The sequence below is a fragment of the Neolamprologus brichardi genome, chromosome 6, assembly GCF_056152115.1.
Source record: "Neolamprologus brichardi isolate AB-2024 chromosome 6, ASM5615211v1, whole genome shotgun sequence".
NCBI lineage: Eukaryota > Metazoa > Chordata > Actinopteri > Cichliformes > Cichlidae > Neolamprologus > Neolamprologus brichardi.
Genome location: NC_142109.1, coordinates 6740687 through 6755794, shown reverse-complemented (window position 1 = coordinate 6755794; position 15108 = coordinate 6740687). Strand labels below are relative to the sequence as shown.

At 41.2% G+C, this 15108-nt stretch overlaps 1 pseudogene; it reads left to right on the top strand.

Moving 5' to 3' along the window:
- The first annotated feature begins 12076 nt into the window (after positions 1–12076).
- Positions 12077–13779, top strand: LOC148102452 (uncharacterized; annotated as a pseudogene).
- Positions 13780–15108: the final 1329 nt, after the last annotated feature.

The following is a 15108-nucleotide window of genomic DNA, read 5'->3' as shown; positions in this document are numbered from 1 at the left end:
TACGATCATTAGCTTATCCATCAGTAGCAATGAAGCTTTTGCTGTGTTTGGGCAGAATCCTGTTGCTGGAAACCCATGGTTATTCATGTCCCATGTTATTGCAGAGACCCACAAAAAGGGGAATAAACCACACCTGAGCTCTACCCATCTCAAGTCCAGAGAGTTTTTCCTCATACAGCACTGGACATAGAGACTGAGGGGGGTTACACATGCTAAGTCCATATTTTGTACTGCATCACAGTCAAGTTACCAATCTGAAGCAAGCATTGCAGCCAAAAGAATCGATGCTGTTGCAGAATTAGCTGCAAAAGAAGCTCAGTATAAAATTACACAAGAGGAAATAAAACAAAAACAAAAAATAAGAGAAATGGAAGAGAAACACAGGAGGGAATTGGATGCACAAAGGTCTGAACTAGAGCGTTTACAAGCAGAAAAGGAAAGGCAAGCAGCACGTGCAAAATTAGAGATTTATGAGATTTATGACAAGGAGTTTAAAGTTGATATGGACAGTCAGTTAATGTTACAAAGCAATGGGATGTCTGCTATCAACCAAAGCTTTGCACAACTAGCCTCAGAGCTCTCTATAGGTTCATATCACCCACATGTGGAACAATATGTATCCATCCCTGTCAATAATCCTCTACAACAACTGCACTCACAAATTGTCACTCCATCGCCTCCCACAGATGTATTTCAGCTCGCTAAAGCTATTCAAGACAGCATAGCAGTAAACAGAATTCCAGTGCCAGTGCCCGTCGTGTTCAGCGGAGATCCCATCACCTACATCGAATGAAAGGCTTCCTTCATCTCACTGGTGGGCCACAAAGGTATATCTCCAGCTGAAAAACTGCATTTATTAAAAAGGTATATCACTGGTCCTGCTCATAAGTGTTTTGAGGGCACGTTCTACCGCAGTGATGAAGAGGCATACAAAGATGCTTGGAAAAGACTTGACCGACGCTACGGTCAGCCATTTGTTGTTCAAACGGCATTCAGAGACAAACTGTAAAAGTGGCCTAAAATCCACTCAAAAGATGCAGAAGGTCTACGGGCCTTTTCTGATTTTCTCACAACCTGTCTGCAAGCAACACCACATGTAAAGGGCTTAGAGATATTAAGTGACTGTGAGGAAAACCAAAAGTTATTGCAAAAGATTCCAGAATGGCTTGCAACACGTTGGAACCAACAAGTCACAGTTGCTCTCATGAAAGGCAAAGATTTTCCCTCTTTCAAGGATTTTGCAGAGTTTGTAGCACTCGAGGCAGGAATTGCATGTAATCCTGTGACTTCTTCATATGCACTCTATTCATGCAGCTCATCCTTGGAGAAAAGATACATAAGGGAGACCAAACCAAACAGATCTGTGACTCAAGTCTTCACTACACAAGCCACAGTACAAAAATGATTATGTTGCATACATGAATGACATAATTGAAAGAGGAGACGTGGAAGAAGTACACAACGAAGGAACACAAGGTTAACAATGGTACATCCCCCATCATGGGATTTACCACCCCAAAAAGCCCACAAAACTGCGTGTCGTATTTGACTGTTCAGCCAAACACAATGGAACAAGTCTCAATGATCATCTCCTCCAAGGGCCAGACTTAATAAACTATCTGACTGGCATTCTCTTGAGATTCCGGCAACATCCTATTAGGGATGGGTATCGAAAACCGGTTCTTGTTGAGAACCGGTTCCCACTGTTTCAATTCCTTGGAATTGTTTGCCATTTTTGCAAACGATTCCCTTGTCGATTCCAGTCGCCACGAATGATGTCACCACGTTGCGGAGCGTCATTTACCTGGCAGGAAACATAGCGGCTCAAATGCTCAAAAGTTTGGTTATACTTTACGAGAACGGAAGACAACAGGGCAACTTGCAATACTTGCAAAGTAGATATTTCATTTAAGGGAGGAAACACTACAAATATGCAAAAGCATTTGCTCACAAAACACACGATGACCTTAAATGAATGTCGTGTTTTTAATTCCGCTCCGGACTCGTGAATCTCAACCCAGCAGCAGCGGTAACGTTTGCACGTCCTCTCCCGTTAATGCGGCAGGTAAATGATCAACTAACAGTGCATATTATGTTAGCGCAATCTGCCTTATTACAAAACCTGCCATTACTGTGCATTTAGGTGACCATGATGAGACAGACAGAGCCTGGCTGGCTCAGATGCTGCTAGTTCTCGCTGCAGTCTACCGGTAGCGTCTCCTTTCAGGCCAGGATAGACAAATGTCACCGAGCAGTGACTAAGTTTGTGGTAAAAGGCTTGCACCCATTTGCCACAGCAGATGCCCCCGATTTTCGGTAAGTGAATGTGTTTAATTGTAGGCAGGGACATTACTGGATATTCTTGTGTAATTGCTACAGAATAATTATGTTATACTTTGTTATTGCTACAGAAGAATATTTATTTTATTATTTTACATTTACAATTTTTTTTCCTGGGGACCCTGTGACACCCCATTGAAGAGCCGTAGGCTGTGGATCTCTTAAGATCTCACTGTTGGGTTTGTAAGGCCATGTTACTCCTAAATTTCTATCTTGTTCAAAGAGAAGATATAAAAGAAAGTTCTAAGCTAATCGACCTTAGTGTTCTCCTTTTTTAAATAGAATCGATAAGAGAATCGATAAAGAATCGAATCGTTAAACAGAATCGAAAATGGAATCGGAATCGTGAAAATCTTATCAAGACCCATCCCTACATCCTATTGCCTTAATGTGCGATATAGAAAAGATGTTCCACCAGTTCCACGTCAGTGAGAGGGACCGGGACTATCTACGTTTCCTCTGGTGGAAAAACGGTGATACAAGCACACAACCTCAAGCATACAGAATTAAGGTACACCTTTTTGGTGCGGCATCATCTCCAGGCTGTGCAAATTATTGACTGAAGTATTGCACTGCCACTCGCACCCAGCAGGTTCACAGTTCGTTGAGAAAGACTTTTATGTCGATGACGGAGTTACGAGTACAAACACAGTGAAAGAAGCAATGCAGTTGGCACAAGAAGTCAGAGAAATCTGCCGCAAAGGTAACCTGCGTCTCCACAAGTTTGTTTCTAACAATCACACTGTTTTGCAAAGTATACTTGCATCAGAGTGTGCTGTAAACATTAACATAACAGACTTGAAATTCAAAGACATGCCACAAGAAAGAGCACTAGGCATCCAGTGGAGCATTGAAAAGGACTGTTTCAAATTTGACAACACACTGAAAGTCCAGCCAGCCACACGCAGAGGCATTCTATCCACCGTTGCGTTGATCTACGACCCACTTGGATTTTTAGCGCCATATGTGCTGAATGGAAAGAAAATCTTGCAAGAAATGTGGCAGCATGGTGTCGGGTGGGACGACCCCATACCTAATGCACTCAAGCCAAGGTGGGTGAGTTGGCAAAGTGACTTTGTAAATCTAGACAAGCTAAACATACCTCGCTGTTACCTGCCTGCTAACTTTGGCAAACTAAAGAAATAGAGTTGCACCACTTTTCAGATGCAAGCTCAAGTGGTTATGGACAATGTAGCTATCTGAAGGCAAAAAAACGCTAAAGGTGAAGTTCACTGCTCTCTGGTAATAGCAAAGGCTCGAGTTTCTCCAACTAAATTTACCACAATCCCCAGACTTGAACTAACAGCAGCTGTAGTTTCAGTCTCAGTCAGCAACATGTTACGGGAAGAACTGTGTTATGGTGCAAAAGAGTATTTCTGGACTGATTCAAAGGTGGTGCTGGGCTACATAAACAATGATGCACGTCGTTTCCACACCTTTGTAGCTAACAGGGTCCAGAGGATCAGGGAAAGTACAAGCCCTCAGCAGTGGTTTTACGTGCCATCAGAACTGAATCCAGCTGACAGTGCTTTGAGAGGTGTAACTGTCAATGAGTTAAATAAGTCTATCTGGTTCACTGGCCCCTCCTTTTTGTGGAAAAATGAACTGCCCACAGCACAACTTGTCGAGCTGGATCTGATCATAGGAGATCCAGAAGTCAGAAAAGTACAGACAATGTTAACTAAAGTCACAGACACTGTAAGTCTTGCTAAATGTCTAAGTAAGTTCTCCTCCTGGTCCAAAGCAATTAAGGCTGTAGCACATCTCATAAGAAGGGCTAGACACATCAAGTCAAATGCATCAGCTACAGTGAGTGAGCAGAAAAATGCTGAACTTGTGATCATTCGACATGTACAAAGTCAAACGTATGAACAGGAAATAAAACAGCTGAAGAAAGGAGAACAGCTCCCACATCATAACAAACTGTTTAAACTGGACATTTTCATGGATACAGATGGTCTCCTCAAGGTGGGAGGGAGACTCCAGCATGCAACGAGTGACACCTTCAAACACCCGATCGTGATCCCAAAAGAACATTGTGCAGCCAAACTCATAATATCTCACTGTCATGGCAAAGTAAAACACCAAGGAAAAGGATTCACCATAAATGAAATCAGATCCAGTGGCTACTGGATTCCTGGAATGAGTAAAACAGTTGCCTCATTCATCCGACAATGTGTGACCTGCCGCAGACTCCGCAAAGCTCCAGAGGGTCAGAGGATGAGTGACCTACCTCCACATCGCTTAGAGCCCTCACCTCCCTTCACACACTACGGCATGGACTGTTTTGGTCCATTTGTGACAACAGAGGGAAGAAAACAACACAAACGGTACGGACTCCTACTTACTTGCTTTTGTTCTCGTGCCATTCACATTGAGTTCTTAGAGGACTTGTCTACTGATGCATTTATTAATGCATTAAGATGTTTCGCTTAAATCAGAGGTGCAGTTCGACACATCCAATGTGACCAGGGAACGAACTTTGTTGGTGCTCAGAATGAGTTTAAAGCAGCTTTAAATGAGCTAGACACTCAGAGACTAAATACATACTTGACTGAAAAACAATGTGACTTTGTGATGAACGCACCCCATGCTAGTCATGCAGGGGGAGTGTGGGAACATCAGATAAAGACTGTCAGAAGTGTGCTGAATACCACTCTGTCACTGGCTCATGACAGACTCAATGATGCTTCATTACGGACGTTATTCTACAAAGCCATGGCTATAGTCAATAGCAGACCCCTGACTATAGATAACTTGAACATCCCCAACAGCCTAGAACCGCTCACGCCCAATCATCTACTGTACATGAAATCTAATGCACCGTTGCCCCCACCTGGTGCCTTTTCAAATGAGGACCTGTACAGCAAGAAGAGGTGGCGCCGCGTGCAGTTCCTTGCAGAGCAATTCTGGAGCTGCTGGAGCCGAGAATACATTCACAACATCATTTCAAGGCAAAGGTGGCACTCACCAAAGAGGAATCTAAAAGTAGGTGATGTTGTGTTGGAAATGGATGAACTGGCACCCAGAGGGAAATGGAGACTTGCAAGAGTTGTAGAGACTGTCAGTGGAAAAGATGGACTTGTGCGATAGGTAAAGATCTCACTTGGAGAAAAGAGACTCAATAATAAAGGTCAACGCTCTACTAAACTATCAGTTGTTGAGCGTCCAGTACAAAAACTTGTATTGTTGTTAGAAAGTTCTTAAGGTAACTCCTACATGGGTTCTTTTGTTTGGGAAAATTATTCATTTTGGTTCTTATGTAAGCATTTCACTGCATATCATACTGTGTATGACTGTGTATGTGACAAATAAAATTTGAATTTGAATTCTTATGTAAACCAATTATTCGTAATTTTGGTGGGAGTGTTAATAAACCTGAATGCCTTTCCTTGCACCTTATTTTAGCACTCATTGCTGTTTTCTACTACCAACTTCCTGTTCGGGTGTAGAAGCTTTTATTTTGATGGGACGATTTCCTGTAAAACTGTTTTTGGCACAGTTTTTAGCGGCAGTCGCAGGGGTTTTGAAATGTGATGGCTTAACGGAGCCTATGGAGATTTCTTTTGTCATTAGCAGCCCCCTTGATAGAGGCACAAGGTATGGTCATGATATAAATGAGGACACGTTTAGATGTTTTTGTGACAGTCGCTACATTTGTTAAATGTTACGTTGAAACGAACTTCATGTTATAAGGTTTACGATTGTAAGAGTGTGGGTTATTTTTGCTTACACGCTGTTTCTATGTATACATCCCCAGCTCTTACGGTGAGATTGATGGTTTACTGCCATTAAACCTTCAAAACGTCATCAGTAAAGTGTCATCCTTCATTCGGGGGGGTTCGCTACAACAGCTTTCATGTCAGTTTTAAGATTTCATATTAATATCATATTTTATCAACAGACATGAGGCTAAATATTGCGTTTCAAGTCAGTATAAATAACTCAGAAAGGTATTAGATTACTACGGAAGGAAGAAAAGGTACAAATGTGGGTCCCACACATAAGGCAGAACTGGTTCAACATCACCACCATCTCAGCTGCACCTGAGAATACTGCTGATGCTCTGGTGGCAATTCAGGGTCCCTTTAACACCTCGAGAGAGTCACACTCCCGAGGAGCTCAGGGCTATCCTAATCAGTAGCCTAAAGCCCAATATGTTAGCTACTAATAATATCTTTGTATTGTTTTTGTTCAGACCGATGTTCACAGGCTTGCTCCTGTTTGTTGTTGTGGAAAAATAATTTAAGCATCGAAATGAAAACGATTTCCTAAAATTTATTGAAAGAAAATTCAAACCTTTGCAAAGGGATCAACAGCATTGACAAAAATGCTCAATTATAGCAGCTCTTGTATATCCGTCGCGTGGATGCAGTCTTGTCTCATCAGTGGTTGGGAGTGAAATTCTCACCATCATGTAGGCACCAGTTTGGTAATGAAGTGTGTCATGCCCTTGTGCAAAGCTTACAGTTAGAGTTTATGAAGACTGAAAAACAACTACATCTTTGTACAAGAAAGTTACAAATACATATCAATAGTACACAGAGGTTAGAGGAGGTGAAACACACATTTTCCATCACATTTGTCATTCCCCTTCATCAAGACCAGGTATTTAAGGAGTAGTGATGGGATTTCCGGCTCTTTTTAGAGAACCGGCTCTTTTGGTTCGGCTCACTAAAAAGAGCCGGCTCTTTCAGCTCCGAACCGGCTCTTCAGGTTATTTTGTTGCTTTAATTAATTTATTATCAACAATAATATAAAATTATGCACAAAAGGAATTACTAATGTAAAAAAAAAAAGTGGTTTTAATTATATATGGTGGCCCCTAGAGACAAAACACGTACAAACTCCAAAACACATTTCTAGCATTTCTAGCATAAGTGATCCAGATAACTCTGAACTTCCAAAACAGAGCTACCTAGATCACTTAAATTACACAATTGAAAGCATGAAAGCATATGTGTATTGTTTGTGTATTTATACACAAGCATTCATATATAGTCAAATAAAATTTAAAAAAAGTTCATTTACCTGTTATTACCACACACCAAATCCAGTCGTTGGTACTTGCTGGCTTGTGTAGCCACTAGGTAACAAAAGTTCAACACTGCCCCTAGCATCCTGGAGCTAGTGATGGTGAGATGAAGCCTCATGATGAACTGAAGCTTTCCACCCAATTGGTCGACTCATGGTTCGAAGCATTGTGATGATTCATTTGCTCTACTGCGCCATCAAGTGGACAATTCAAGTGAAGCGGGCTCTGTGATTATAATGATGTGTAAACCTCTAAACTGAATAAATAAATTGTTTTCTTGGTTATTTATCCCGAATATTGTCTCAGTATGTGTGATACAAAAGAGAAAGTGGAAACTATCAGGACAGAGTTTTGGTATGATTGTGTAACTGATAGCCTCAGACAGTCAGTCAATAGTATAATTCAGATCATAGATCAGTACATTTGCATATTTTTATAACTATAAAAAGAAAGCTGACACTTTCGAGACTTTATCTAATGTGTAAGCATCACAGCAGATGCCTTAGATTAGAATCAGTGAGCTGTCGGCTTTCAGCCCCGACCGTGTCCGTGCTGTCTGGTGAGAAAGGCGACATCTCACTGATTCTGATGCGTCAGCGCTTTGTGTTTACGTCTTTGTAGAATCGGTGTACCTGCTCTCATTTACTGTTTTAGCTGTTTGGTGGTGGTTGAAATATAGTAATATTTATATTAAAAATCGATTCAGGATTTTAATAAATTGATATCACGTTATCCAAGCTAGAATCGATTTTAATCGATTATCAAAACCCGCTAGTACCTGTGTAATCATGCTTATGTACATCTGGATAATGACACAAACTAGTATTTGGCGCTTCACTTTTTAATAAACTAAAAGACAGAAATCAGATTATAGGATCTGTAGTGTTGTTTATTTATATTATGGTGCTTATCATTTGTGATATTTATTACTGTGTGCATACTTTATTAGGAGAGATAAAATAAACAAAAAAAATCTCTTCCTTCCTGGTTCCATCGAAGAAGAAATGCTCAAGTAACTATGTAACACGTACGTAATCCAATTCCACAACACAGTGTGATGGGAAATCAGCTGTTTTTCTGCCCATTTTATTTCGAATCTGGCGCGAACCGGTGAACCAGTCTCTGAATCAGTCATGTGGTACGGACTGCCCGCGAGGCCTCGAACGTCACTGCATACGTAATCAAAGCAAGCCTCGATACGCGCTTCACAGAAACGCCCCCGAGATTACCCGACACACGATTCGACTAGTGATGGGATTTCCGGCTCTTTTTAGAGATCCGGCTCTTTCGGTTCGGCTCACTAAAAAGAGCCGGCTCTTTCGGCTCCGAACCGGCTCTTCAGGTTGTTTTGTTGCTTTAATTAATTTATTATTAACAATAATATTAAATTATGCACAAAAGGAATTACTAACGTAAAAAAAGTGGTTTTATTTATATATGTTTATATATAAATATATGCGGTGGCCCCTAGAGACAAAACACGTACAAACTCCAAAACACATTTCTAGCATGAACTGAACTTCCAAAGCAGAGCTACTAGATCACTTAAATTACACAATTGAAAGCATGTTTGTGTATTTATACACAGGCACTCATATATATTCAAATAATTTAAAAACAATGTTCATTTACCTGTTACTACCACACACCAAATCAGGTCGTTGGTACTTGCTGGCTTGTGTAGCCACTAGGTAACAAAAGCTCAACACTGCGCCCAGCATCCTGGAGCACTTCTGATGTCTTTTGTACGTGTTTTGAGTTTTTATGTGCTTCTGAGTTTGTACGTGTTTTTACATGTTTTGGAGTTTTTACGTGTTTTGGAGTTTGTACGTGTTTTTACGTGTTTTGGAGTTTGTACGTGCTTCAGGGTTTGTACGTGCTTCAGAGTTCGTACGTGATTTGAAGTTTGTATGTGCTTTGTCTCTAGGGGCCACCGTAAATATACTTTTATTTATTCACTCCACATAAAATGTAATAAATAAATCATATAATACAAAAATCAACTATTCACATTTCAACTTTTAACTATTTAAATTTTCAGCTTTTTCCTTTTACAAATTTAAAGTGAAACAACACAAAACCCTGCAAACCACAACACAATTAAATATAAATTAAAATATGAAAACAAAAATAACATGCATATTCTCTGTCATATGGGCCCGCATGAATAAACTTTCTGAATCCTTTATCATCTGCAACTGAAAATAGTTGTGGATGATTACTATACCTTTCTAATGTGACGTTGTTGTCCCTGGCTTTCTTTCTCTCCCTCTGGCTCTGTTCCTGTGCTACTGAGTGTAACTACCGCCCCTCCCCCCTCTGCCCAGCGTAAAGCACAAGGCTCGCGTGCTGAGTGAAGCAGAAAAAAGTGCGAGAGAGAGGCTGAGAGAAAGAAAAAAAAAAAAAACCCCACGTGACGGCTCGCGATAAGGAGCCGGCTTGCGTCGTTCACGTCAAAGAGTCGGCTCTAAGAGCCATTTCGTTCGCGAACGACCCATCACTAGATTCGACGCTTCGACACACAGGACACATCACTACCTGGAGCACTTCTGTTGTCTTTTATACGTGTTTTGAGTTTTTATGTGCTTCGGAGTTTGTACGTGTTTTGGAGTTTGTACGTGTTTTTACATGTTTTGGAGTTTTTACGTGTTTTTATGTGTTTTGGAGTTTGTACGCGCTTCAGGGTTCGTACGTGATTTGTCTGTAGGGGCCACCGTAAATATACTTTTATTTATTCACTCCACATAAAATGTAATAAATAAATCATATAATACAAAAACCAACTAGTCACAGTTCAACTTTTAACTATTTAAATTTTCAGCTTTTTCCATTTACAAATTTAAAGTGAAACAACACAAAACACTGCAAACCACAACACAATTAAATATAAATTATAATATGAAAACAAAAAGAACATGCATATTCTCTGTCATATGGACCTGCATAAATAAACTTTCTGAATCCTTTATCATCTGCTACTGAAAATAGTTGTGGATGATTACTATACCTTTCTAATGTGACGTTGTTGTCCCTGTCTCTGTCTCTCCCTCCCTCTCTGTTCCTGTGCTACTGAGTGTAACTACCGCCCCTCTTCCGAGCGTAAAGCACAAGGCTCGCATGCTGAGTGAAGCGGAAAAAAAGTGCGAGAGAAAGGGTGAGAGAAAGAAGAAAAAAAAACCCACGGCTCGCGATAAGGAACCGGCTCGCATAGTTCACGTCAAAGAACCGGCTCTAAGAGCCATTTCATTCGCGACCGACCCATCACTATTAAGGAGCGGCTGTGGCAGCAGTTCTCTTCCTGATCATTGTTTCCTCTACAGCATTAACTCATGCACACATCCCTGTGGTGATGATCACTTTGAGTCTGACACAGAAAGCAAATAAGTTATTTTGTCCTGAGTTAATGCCCCTTAAAACTGACCTATTTCAGACTTAAAGTTCAATACTATACAATATAGCAAATCTCCAACTGGACAGTGTTAAATAAAATTATTTCCTTTTTAACTTGAAGCTTTGAACATATTTCTTTTTACATTGGGACAGAAATTAATATGAAAAAGGCTCTTTTCAAATTTGTTTGGGTGAATGGAAAATATTTTTTGTGGTATCGTAAAAAAATATTTGTTATATAAATATATTGGTATGCATAACATTTATTATTCATAGATACAGATACATAGATACAAGCTCATGTTATTCATCTGAAGAAACAGACAGATAGAATGAGTGTGATAAAGGACATAGTGTGTTGTTACACTGGTAATGCCAGGAGAGGCAGTATCGGTTCTGTAAGACAGTGGAAGAAGAGAGCGTCCTGCAGGAGGCAGTGAACGGACACTGATGTTATGAACGTGTGGCTAAGAGAAAAGTTCAGTAAACAAGTAGCAGCAATATTCCTGTGTGAGGCTCAGTCATTTCATTTTTATTTTTTGAAGATGCAACATCCTAAAGGTGTATATAGAAAACATGTTGATCCTGAAGCATTTATTGAAGCTTCTGAGCTATTTGTGTAATCTTCTCCTGAAGTTCTCGGGTACATTTGGCCTTTCGATTGAGAATTTAACATCTCGTACAAAGTTAAAGACTTTTATTTAAGTTTGGTAGAATTCTATTTCAAAGAAAAACAAGACTCTCTGCTAAGTTGATGACATCACATTTTGCATTCTAAGTGGATGACATCACACTCCATTTGCACTCCCTGACATCACACTCCAGATCAAAGGATCAAAGGGAAATTGAGCAATAACATTCTGTCAAAAGTCCTTAAGTAGGAAACCAGCGTGCTCTCAGTATGTCTCAGAACTGTGCAACTGTATAGGAACACACCACGAGCCAACCTTTAGACAAAGATTTGACACGTTAAGTGTATGCAACAAAACACAAACCCAAACCCCGATCGAATAGAAAAAATATCATTCGACATTGTAAGACAAAAGACAAGAAAAATGCAACATATGCAGCAAAACCTTGATCCCCAGGAAGGGACCTCATCGGCTGCTATTAGCCCCAAGCAGCAAAACCAAAACCCAAAAGGGAAAAACAAGGCACCAAATGAGGGTACTCCATCTGATGCTGCCAAACCAAAGGGTGCAAACAAGAAGAAGATGCAGAAAAATGCAAACCCAAACCCCAGAGCCAGAAACCCTGGACACAACCGAGGGCCTGTGCAACATCAGCCCAATGCCCACTTTAAACCGAATAATGGGCCAGGGCAACACTGGCAAAATCCACACTTGTTTCCAAAACAAGGGCCTGTGCAAAATCAGCCCAACGCCCACTTTAAACCCAATAATGGGCCAGGGCAACATTGGCAAAATCCACAGTTTTTGCCAAAACGAGGGCCTGTGCCACATCAGCCCAATGCCCACTTTAAACCCAATAATGGGCCAGGGCAACACTGGCAAAATCCATGGTTTTTGCCAAAACGAGGGCCTGTGCCACATCAGCCCCATCCTGACCATAACACCAACGATGGGCCACCTCAGCCGCAGCCTCACTTAACACCAAATGATGGCAGTCGTCCATACAATGAGACTGATGAACTGGGTGCGCTGAGATTCCACCTGCAGGAGGCTCAGCACATGTGCAAAACCAATCTTTATAAAATGACAGCTGCAAACCACAAAGCTGCTGCAGCTAAAACTCAGAATGATTGGGTTCGTCTGCAGCTACAGTGCTGCAGACAAAACGCTCAAAAAACCATCCTTGAGCTCCAAAAACAGCTGGAAGAGGCTCGTAGAAAGACACTCGAGGAGAACTTCACCCCTGAGGTAAGTGAGGCTCCTGTTGAAGACAGCAACACAGCTGTCACAGTTGCAGAGCTGAGTGTGGACGCTTCAACACAAACTGCAGAAGCTCCACACACAGACTCTACGGACGTAAAAACTGTTCGAGAAGCTGAGTTGGAGGTCCAGTGCAAAAAACAGCAAGAAGAGATCGAACAACTCCGTGAGCAGCTCCTCAAAACTCAAAAGAATCTTGAAGAGGAAGTTGCAAAGCGCAACGATCAGGAACAAAGAGCCAACTGTGAGCTCGCTGAGCTGAAAGACAAACTCAGCACCAGTGAGGCTCTTTGTGAAAAAAATGATTTGAAAGTGCAAAATTTAAAAGAAGAGCTGGAGAAAACCAAAGCTTCCCACCGGGAAATCGTGGAGCAAAACCTGGAGAACACAACAATCCGCAACCAACTCGGGCAAACAGAGGAAGAAAAGATCACACTTCAGGAGTTTTTGCTGTCTCTTCAAGAGACAATAAAAAAGCAAGAAGACCAGTCCAACGTTGCCAATCCTGAAAATTCTCCAGCCCAAAACGAGACACTCCAGGAGAATCAGCCAGGAAAAGAGGAGGCCAGCGCTACCAAACCAGAAAGTCCAGAGGCCCGAGATGACCAAGTGCCAAAAGAAAAACCAAAAAAGAAAAAGGAGCGCAACTGGTTTTGGAGACTGTTCACTTAAGTGACTTCCACTCCGTCTCCTATAAGATCACAGTAATATACAACTAAATATTATCAGTCACTTCCAGTGCCAAAACACCCATTTAAAAGCATATTTGCTTTAATATTTAGTTGTGTATAACTTTGTCATCGGCTCCACCCCCCCCCCAACCGGTCGCGGCAGATGGCCGCCCCTCCCTGAGCCTGGTTCTGCTGGAGGTTTCTACCTTTTGAAAGGTAGTTTTTCCTCCCCACTGTCGCCAAGTGCTTGCTCATAGGGGATTGTTGGGTTTTTTCTTTAGTTCAGTTCAATTCAATTCATTTGTATGTAAATACTGTTGGATTGAATTGAACTGAATTAAAGAAGATTTTTAGGAGACGGAGTAGTCACTGAGTGAACCAGGGTATTATAACATCTTACCCATGAAAAACTACGATCAACCAATCAAATAAACAATTGAATTTAACAAAACATTTGAAATGTGAACATTTTGTCTCATTTAAAACATGTGAAAATGTCCAATTATAACAACCTAACAGCAGAAATAAAAATGTTTACATCCTGGTTGAAAACATTGTTCTGTGAATGATATCCACTGTGTCTGTGCTGTTGATGCCTTTTGAAAAAAAAAGTCTAAAGTATTGTAGTTGAGTACAGCTCCAGGTTTTGTACAGAGCACTTTCCATTTGCTGTAACTTTACTCTGCTATCTCATCAATAATGAATTTGATCATCATCTGTTCCCTGAATGCAATTGACACCCTCTTCTCAACGAGAAGCCTGGGCTCGCGTGGGCCTGAGTGTCCTGGAGGTACTTTCCCTGCCGGATACACGGGTGGGCAGGTCGTGTGCCCGGCGGGACTGTCGAAAAGTTAATAGCTATATTTGCAAAGCCCTTTATTAAAATATCCTTTCATGACATTATTGTTTGTCGGACAGTGGTCGGAGCTATCAGTGGCTGATGAGTGGGACATGAAATGTCACCTCTCAGGACACTGGGGAGGGAGCCTGAGTTAGTGTCTTGGGTTGAGAGATACTGACCTCAATAAACAGCTTGAGGATCTGCAGCTGTATGGTCTGGACACTCAGGTGAGGAGAGGAGCTGAGCTGGAGACATCTGACAGAGGCCCTGGTTCAGAAGATCTTAAACTCCCAGTTTGAAGTGAAGACAGAGCTGAGTGTAAAAGCAAAGATCTCAATTTACTCTCTGAGCTACGTCCTTATCTTCACCTATGGTCATAAGCTTTGGGTAATGATTAAAAGAACGAGATCACGGATACAAGCAGCAGAAATAAACTTCCCCTGTCAATCTTTTCTCTTCTGCGAGAGCAGACTTTTTTTTTTTTAAGTAGAGCAAATATAACTGTGCTTTAAAGAATATGATTGTTTCCTTGCATGACACATGGAGATGAGTTCTCCGTCACAAATGGTGTGGTCACCTGCAGGTTGAAGGTCATTGCAACTCCAACCCACATCCACTGCTACTGTACTTAAAAGAAGTTAGGACATCATTAAAGACTTTGTTTAGGTAATTGCATTTGGATCACCTAAATCATGCCTGGACTGACAAACAAATCATCCTCATGGATGTTACAACATGCCAAGCTTCTGTTGTTGAATGCAGCAACCAGCAATGACACTGGACTGTCATTCCTACCGGAGAATTGTCCGATTGCATTACCAGAAAGTAACCATTTCAAACATTGAGGACAGCTATAGTACTAGTACCTTGGAATCACACAGGCAAAGGGCAACCATGAAGAGGCCACTTGGCAAGCTGCAACCACCAAACACCTGCAGA